The 9,379-nt window shown below is 29.5% G+C and overlaps 1 pseudogene; it reads left to right on the forward strand.

The window, feature by feature from the left end:
* Positions 1 to 2,710: 2,710 nt before the first annotated feature.
* Positions 2,711 to 4,477, forward strand: LOC116116616 (annotated as a pseudogene).
* The last annotated feature ends 4,902 nt before the right edge of the window (positions 4,478 to 9,379 follow it).

Below are 9,379 nucleotides of genomic sequence, written 5' to 3' on the forward strand. Positions count from 1 at the left end.
CAAGGTAATTAGTCGAGATTTTATTTTCTTTCCTTGCTTATCATATCATGATTTGATCTGTATATATGTACATATTATAGCCTTTTGGCAAAGAAACAAAATACAGAAAAATACAGCCTTCTCAATTCTCCTTTTATCACACATGACATGTGAAGGCTATACACATTGGCATGGAGAATATACATAAAAAAAAAAATGTTCGGATATTATGATTATTTGTTCTCAAATTATATGACAAGTCATTTAGAATTGACTTAAAGTAAGAGTCAACTTTTAAGTTTATTGATAAATATTCGAAGTTTACAAATCCCTCAGATAAGGTAATTATAAACTTGATAGTCTATATATATTTATATGATACTATATTCTATTTTTAAATCTCCCTTCAATTTGAATTTTAAGAAAATAATTAAAAAAAAAAGTCGTAAAGCCATTATTTTTATCCTAAATAGTATTAATATTAACTATATGCATAGTGAATAAAGTTTATTCTACATTTGTCAATGAATTAAAACTTAATTTGTGTGAAATATACATTAAGGTGCAATCATTATAATTATAATTTTTAATCTATTTTCTTAAATCAAAATATTATAAAACCAACACAAAAAGATTTGAAAACAATAATCAACGTATGAGCTAAAGTTCCTTTTCATTTGAATCATTAAATTATGCTCTAATCTTTCTTTTTTTTTTTTTTTTTTTTTTTTTTTTTTTTAATTTCAAAGCTCTATAAAAGGTAATATTACTTCCATAGATTACCTTATTTTGATATTGTAGACCTTATTTAATGACTTTTTTTTTTCGTAGATAGATGTCTGGATTCACGTACGTGTACATTGACTAATCTTGAGGAGAGACAATTATTGGATAATATTACTAATACAATTTTGTTTAACAAAATTAATCAAAATTTGTTTTTTAATCAAAATTTTGTTTTTATAAACAACTATAATTTTTTTTTTCTTTAAAGCTTATTCCATTAATAAACAAGTTTTCATGTAATTTTTTTTTAATCCACACTTATGCATATGAGAATTTTCTTTAATTCCAATATTATCTATTTCCAAGTAAATCAATTTGCCAATTGCCAACACGCCTTACCATCTCGGTCAATTGAGTCCAATAAGGTCCAATCGTTGTTAAAAAAAAAAAAAAAAAAAAAAAAAAAAAAAAAAAAAGAGAAAAAGTAAAGACTTTAAATTTTCTTTCTATTTTCGAGACAGATTTTATTTTATTTTATTTTATTTTTTGGGTTTTTTTCTGGAGATTAATTTCCAGAAAAATATACCCCGAGCCAAACGTCATTAAATGCTCATAAAACTATTTCCATTCTTTGTTTCAAGTTCAACTTTTTCTCTGCAACTAATGGGTTGCCTCAAAAACTCCATTTTTGGCCTGTAGTTCTCGATTGCTTCAGCCGCAAGGTGTGTCATTTGCTCTGTTTCATATAGGTTTGTGTTTATGTTTTTGATTTTATTCTAGTTTTGGACTGAAAATCATGGCATTTGCATTTGAAAAATGACGACTTTATTTATTTTTGAGTTTTTTCATCTGGATTTTTGATTATTTATCAAAAACCCATCTGATAATCACATGCAAACTTAAGCTTGTTTATAGAAGTTCAAAGCTTTACCCTTTTTTTTATTTTTTTTTTAATGGGACTTTTGGTGTTGTTTCAGTGAGAATTTTCTCCTTTAATGAGTTCAAAGTTCTTTTTTTTGAAAGTCAAATGAAGCTTAGATTATGAAATCAAAGAAGCTAATGATCAAAGTTCCTAAAAGTCCATAACTTTTACTTTTTTCTTTATTGAGATGGGGTTTTGTTTACGCACTGGTTATCATGAATTTCAAGAAATTGCAAGATTTTCTCATTGATTTTTCTTTATTTTGCCGGGTTTAGGAGAAGTTCTTGCAATCAATCCCTTGGGTTGGTCTTGAAATTGCATTTTGGGATTAAAGTTGAGAGCTTTTTGAAGATGGGAAGACGAAAAAAATTAAAGAAGGAAGAAATAGCCCAGGATTGGTGCTTCATCTGCAAGGATGGCGGCTTTCTCAGGATTTTTGACTAGAGGTAAGTTTCAGAAACATTCTATAAGCATTTATATCAGATTTTGAGAACAAAAATTGTCAGGTTTTGGTTGGTCCTTTGGAAGAATGTCTGGTGTTCTTTTGTTAGGAATGGAGGGATAGTTTTGTCTTTTCACTGTGTGCCTTAGTTCACCTATGTGATGAAATGAGGTTGCTGATGCTGGTTCTAAGATTGGTTTTGTTTTTATTGTATTATTTTATCTCTTCGGACCACTATTTTTTTTTTTTAATTATATTTCCCATCTACTTTTTGATAAGCGTAAAATGACTTTTATTTGAAGGTTTGAATATTCAATTTTTTTTTTCCTTATTGACAAGAAAGAAATTGCTTTAGAAACTTCTAAAACATTAATCTGCCCTTCAGAAACATTACAATGTACATGGATATCTTATGCTAATTTTAATGATGTCTCGTAGCTATATCCTGTTATTTCCATGCCTTGATAGAGGATGTTGTCTATCCCGTTAACTTGTCATAGCCATTGCCTGCAGGGACTGTCTTAAGTCTTATCATCCGGACTGTCTAGGCGAGGATGATTCTCTACTGGAAAGTAAAGATCAGTGGGCTTGTGGTAAGTTCTTGTTTGTTGATGCATGCATGATGAAAAATGTGGCCATTGGAAGGGTTTGGAGTGGCCAAAGTTGTGGCTTCGGGGCATCCAGAATTTAAGAAAGGGGACTTGGTTTGGGGTGCTGTTGGATGGGAAGAGTACAGTTTTTCTGGAATTCTTGGTGAGTTTTTCTGGTATTTGCATGCCTTCCATATGTATAATTTGGTATTTGCTTTTATGAATATTCTTAGCTGTGTACATCTTGAATTTAACTTTTTAATGTCAACACAAAGTATATTTACTTTAAACAGACAAAACTATAGTTAAATTCTTTAAACTAGTACAGAATTTTGAGTGAACTTACTCATGACGTCGTAATAAAGAATGACTCTTTGTTTAAAATGTTTTGTTTTGTGTATAGGCATGCCTGGTATTACTGCTTGGACTGGTTTCTATGAATTAGCTGCTCCTAAGAAAGGAGAAAATGTATACATTTCAGCAGCATCAGGCGCTGTTGGTCAACTTGTTGGGCAATTTGCCAAGTTAATGGGCTGCTACGTTGTTGGAAGTACAGGAAGTAACCAAAGGTTAGCCAATCGGTCCAGGAAATTCCTCATTCTTTAATATACTTGTCCAAAGTCAGCCATGGAGTCTGTATTTTTGTTTCAGTGGGGTAGTCTTAAAAGAAAAAATTGTAATATTAAAAAATATTGTTTAAAAATATGAAAAATTGACTACAAAAATTAAAAATTAGAGGCATCAATTAATATTTTTATTTTGAATAGACGAAGAATTTAGTCAAAAAGAGAAAAAAAAATAACTTTGAGATTTTTTTACTTACATACTCTATATTCAATAGCAAGAGAGAAAAGAAATCAAAGGTTAAAATATATTGGAGGTTGAATTAAAAAAAAAAAAACATAGACAGAGACTTAATTACCATAACAGAAGAAAGGGATATTTTTTTGGTTGCAAATACAAATAGAAGTGGATTCATTGATTCTCCAAGGTCAGTGGGGGCATGAGCCCCACTCAGCCTTTAGTGGCTTCGTTCCTTCCCAGAGTTTTCTGGTTTGTTGCAGTTACTAATGCTTGTGACATCACTTTTACATACTGAAGGTTGAAATTTTGAAGAACAAATTCGGATTCGATGAGCTTTCAACTACAAAGAGGAGCAAGACTTGGATACAGCTTTGAAAATGTAAGTTAATTTCATATATATTATATATACACTCAGTTTCAGGACCAAGAATATGGAAACTCAGAAAGTTTCATTTAATTTTTTTTTTTTTTTTTTTTTTTTTCCCAGGTGCTTTTCTGAGGGCATTGACATTTACTTCTTCGAAAACGTAGGAGGAAAAATGCTAGATGTGGTGCTTCTAAATATGAGACTCCATGGTCGAATTACGGCGTGCGGAATGATCTCACAGTACAATCTTAGCCAGCCTGAAGATGTACACAATATGATGAACATTGTTTTTAAGCGGATTCAAATGGAGGGATTTTTCGCCACTGATTACTATCCTGAATATGCAAAGTTTTTGGAGGTTGTGCTGCCTTTGATCCGAGAAGGGAAGATTGTTTATCTTGAAGACATTGCTGAAGGTCTTGAAAATGCTATTGCTGCTCTTGTTGGTCTATTTACTGGACTCAATGTTGGGAAGCAAGTGGCTGTTGTTCGTTAATTGAAGTTTATACGTTCAACTCTTGTACTCTATATATATTCAGAATATTTTCTCCCAATTTCTTCTCGCATTTATCCAATTAAAAAATATCTAGGATTGGAATTTGTGTCTTAATATAAATAAAATTTTAAGTTAAAAGATCACATACCATTAACAGACGAACTTCATCTTTGTCACTGCTACTTATTTTTTATTGTATTTTATTTGACGTTGTATTTAGTTCTCCAGGTATTTCCTTTATTCTAGGAGTCAGTTTAGATATTAATTGAAGTTTATACGTTCAACTCTTGTACTCTATATATATTCAATTATATCATCAAATTAAGCGGTGGAAAAATATTCTCTTACCTCCTACTCTTAATTTTTATTATTAGCAAAAATATCCTTAAAAATTTAATATATTTTAAAAATATCCAAAAAATAACAATTAGTCCCTAAAGTTTTGAAATATTGTAAAAACAGCCTGGTTAATTACATTAACCCCTGCAGTTTTAAAATATAACAAGAACCACTTGAAACCTAAAATGGACTAGAGAGGTTGTCGGTTCCTGGTCCGATCTGCCAATCCAATCCGACTTTCAAAACATTGGTTTTTTTTTATTAATATTGCGGTTGTTAGAATCTATTTATTAGCTAAGCTATAGTTTGTAGTTTGCTTCTTACTTACACAGTGGTAATATAATTAATCTATAGTTTGTAAGTTTTAATTTGTTTTTTATTCACCCATTTGTAGTATTTGGAAATTCATGAGAGTTGCTAAGATATTATCCGCTTTAGATTTTTGTCCTTAAGATTTTGCTTTGGGGATTCAATCCTAAACACGTTTTGAAAATTTAAAGACTCATAATAGGATTTAAAACTAACATTTTACTCTTCTATCGAAGTGTTATGAAATATCACACATAATATCTACTTAATTTGGTCTAGACTGTTATAAATATGTGCATATATTTTATATCTTTTGGTTGTATTTATTAGTAAGGTGTTTCACCCTAATTTTTATCTTTGTCTTTTTTCTTTTTAAAATAAGCAAATAAATCAAAACTTGAAGTATCAATCTTGCAAATATAATATTGGAAAAATGGGTTGCACTAATAGTGTTGCCCTTTTATTGGGCCTTAAATGTGGACTTATAATCAATTTTGTCGATAGACGAGACCCATCATTGAATAAATTTCTAATTTTCTATTACAAAATGTTTTTAAATTGTAGTAACTTTTAACATAATAGATCCATGAAAAGAGATTTGGTTTAAAGCTATAATATAATGATTTCCCACCAGTGTCGGGCTTTACGTTAAAAATTCTAAAATAGCCTCCTTTTTTTTTTTAAAGAATTTCACAATGAGAACCTTATGATTGTTTCTTATTTACTTTTAATTTTATTATTATTACATTCATAAACAAAAATAAGTAAATAGCAGTTAACAAGATTTTTATTCATACTAATTTGTATACTGATACACTAACATTCATTCTTATTTATTTAATAAAAATATTTATATTAAAAAAATATTTAAAAATTAGTTTAACACTCATTTTTAAATTATAGAATACTCTTTATCATTTTCTTCATCTTAATTTTTTTTAATATTTGCATTATTTATATCAATAATTATGATATTTATATAGTAATTAATTATAAGATACTTGAATGGAAGATATATTAATTAAAAAAACTAATTATAATTATGATTTTATACTTTAAATAAACAGTAAAAGTTAGGATACTGTGACTTAAGATTTCAATTTAATTTTTTGACACTCTTTGTGAATCATCCATCTTTTATAAACTTAACAAGATATATCAATAATGATAGACGATTTATAAGGTGTGTCGAAAAATTAATTAAAAAATTTAAGTTACAATATCGTGACCCAATAAATAATTATTTTCCTACCATGAATTTTTTTTTTAATCATTCTATATAATATTATAATTTGAAATATAAAATTAAATTAAATAAACAAAAATCAATTGAAAATATTTAATAATATTATTTTTAAATCCTGAAATTATTAAGAAAATATAAAATAATATCCATAAATTTTAATTATTAATGATTAATTATTAATTTGTTCAATAGTATAAAAAGAGAAAAAAAAAAAATTGGTCCCCGCTTGGAATAAGGACTCCCACGTCTCCCCGTGGCAAATAATCCAGTATACGTTATAGGTTATGTTAGAGCAAAGCCCAATGTAAAAAACAGAAAGCTCACAACAACCCATAAGAAAAAATTATTACGGTAGTTCATCATCAGCTGAAAAATATATCTCATCTTCGAGAAAATCTTCATCCAACTCATATGAATTCCAAAAACTAGAGCTACTAGATTTCTTAGCCCTTGGCTTCAACTCTTTTAATTCTTTCTCATCTATTGGATGTATCCCACACTTCTTCACCTTTGATCCTGGACCACCTGCTGCAAATGAAAGCTCAACAAAATCTTGATAGACTTCTTTAGCCGACAAATAGAACAGCCAAAGATGGTCTGACACAGGCACACAGCCTTGCCCGAATTCTCTTCAAAACAAATCCTACGTTCTCCACCTCGAAGGATATTGGTCACTGTGCAGTAAATCCCATGTGTGCTCATGTAAGAACCTTCACTAAGGGTAGGCTGATGCTCATAGACCTCAAAAACACAGCAGACAGCATATCCCACCATCTTGTTATCACAAGAATCTAGAGGCTTTTCTATTTTAATTGAAGAAGTCTCACCCTGATGTTGGAACCACTCTGGAATTTCACTTCCAGGAATAACCATCTCAAATTCACTAATCGAACAAGGAGGCCTCCAACGTCTTACTGTTGGCATTGACATTGCCTGCACTCAGAAAAAGAAAGAAAAGTTATACAATAATGTTTAACTCAAAAGATGAAGAGAGAGAAAGAGAAATACACTGACCTTAAGGAATTCTCTTGGCATTGAAGATGCCGGATTGTTGCAACAGATCAATTTCAAGCAGTTTACACATGAAAGTATTGACAACGTGGAATTGCATAACCTTAATGCATTTGATGTTGTTTCCAGTGCTACACAACCATCTACCTTAATATATCCTATCTTAGATGGAAGTTCTGGTAGAGATCGAAGCCTCTTACAACCGTCCAAGTAAAGATAGTGAAGCTTAGAAAGACGATGGATGCTTCCAGGTAGAGAAACAAAATTGTTTTTGCTCAGTTCTAACTGACATAATGAAGGAAAGCTATTGAAAAAGTCTTTAGGAATCGCTCCTTCCTCCATATTGCAGTCAGTGAGAATCAATGTTTTTAAAGATCTACAAAAACCTGACAAAGTGGGGAATCTAAAAGTCTTGAGGAAGAATGAAGGCAATGTCAATTGAACTTTTGAGTGAACTTTGCATCCACGAAAATGTAACCCTTTAAGATTCTTCATAGGAAAAATGGACGCCATTGATCGTCTTATCGTAGTTCTCGTTAAATCAAGTGTTTGTAACTTTTCAACTTGCCCCAAAGTCTCTGGCAAGTTATCAAGTTTGGAGCATCCAGAAAGGTTAATATATCGAATAGATTTCAAACCATTTATAGTGACCGGAAGACTCACAAGATTTTTGCAGTCTGCCAAACTAAGAAGTTCAAGTCCACTCAGAAGTTCAATTGACATTGGCAGTACTTTAATAGCAGTTTTGCTTAAATAAAGGTCACATAGACAATTCATACTTCCTACAATCTCTGGAAATTTCTCTAATTTGTAGCAAAAAAATAGATGAAGTTCTTCTAGAGATTCCATATGAATTTGGTTTGGTAGAGTTGTAAGACTTGTACAAAATGCCATATCCAAATAAGTAATCTTTTTGTGAACCAACAAAGACGGGTGAATCTCACGCAACATTTTACATCCTCCAAGAATCACCTTTTTGAGATTTGGAGCTAATGTGAAATCTGGTGTTTTGATTAGGTACTCACACTTTTCAAAACTGATGGATACCAAATTGTTAAAAGAATGTTAAAAGAAAAAAAAAAAAAAAAAAAAAAGTTAGACAAAGATGTGGGTTGTCTTAATTTTCTATATTTATTAAACAATAAAAAACATAAAATATTCCATGTATAGTTATTTTACTCATAAAAATTAAAATAGGAAAGTGTAATTGAATCAATCTTACAATTATTCCCTGCTGCAATTGTTGAATGCGGCTCTGATCCATTTTCAGCTCAATAATTTTGTCCAATTGCAAAGTTGGTGGTAAGGATTTTAAAGGACATCCTTCCCAATCAAGTAAACGCAAGTTGTTGGAAAGGAAATCAAGACCTTCTAAAAGTTGAACATTGCGGATCCTGAGTAATCTTAGATTGATCATTTTCGAAAATGCTTTAGCACAACAATGAATATTTTCTTTAGAAAAGTTGAGTATTATGCCTTCAACAACTTCAGTTCCCTTGAAATAAAAGAAAAAACAAAAACAAGAGAGAGAAAAAACAAGTTAAGAATTAATAACACATGAATTTATCTATATAGATATATAGATATGAGTGCAGTCTACTTGAACAAACAAGAGGCAACAATTTATAAGTTCGCTATTAACATTTTAATATAATCTAAGAGAATTATTTTTATTTTACATATGTAGAAATTTGTTAAATATATGTTTCCATCATTTTTATATTTTAAAATTGTTAAAATATTATAGGTCTTTTATATTTTTTTAATTTAAATATATGTTTCCATCATTTTCACAAAAATCTAATAGAAGTACTTTTATTTTACATATTTAGAAATTTGTTCTCATAAAATGATACTAAAACCATTCATGAATTTTTAAAATATATATTGAATTGATTTTTTTCCTCATTCTTTTTAAAAATAATATAAGAAATAATTATCAATTTACATCGTATTATTCTAATTAAATGTACAAATGTTTTGTTTAATGATATATTTGTTATAGTAAAGAAGCCTATCGTTAATTCTTTGTTAGTATGCTCATGTATATCGTAGATACATAAACTAAGGAGAAAGAAAATTAACTACAAACAAAAAGATAATTTTGGAAATAAAAGTGTTTTTGAGGAACAAGAATTTTTAATATGC

Source organism: Pistacia vera, unplaced genomic scaffold (genome assembly GCF_008641045.1).
Source record: "Pistacia vera cultivar Batoury unplaced genomic scaffold, PisVer_v2 Contig78, whole genome shotgun sequence".
Classification (NCBI taxonomy): Eukaryota; Viridiplantae; Streptophyta; class Magnoliopsida; order Sapindales; family Anacardiaceae; genus Pistacia; species Pistacia vera.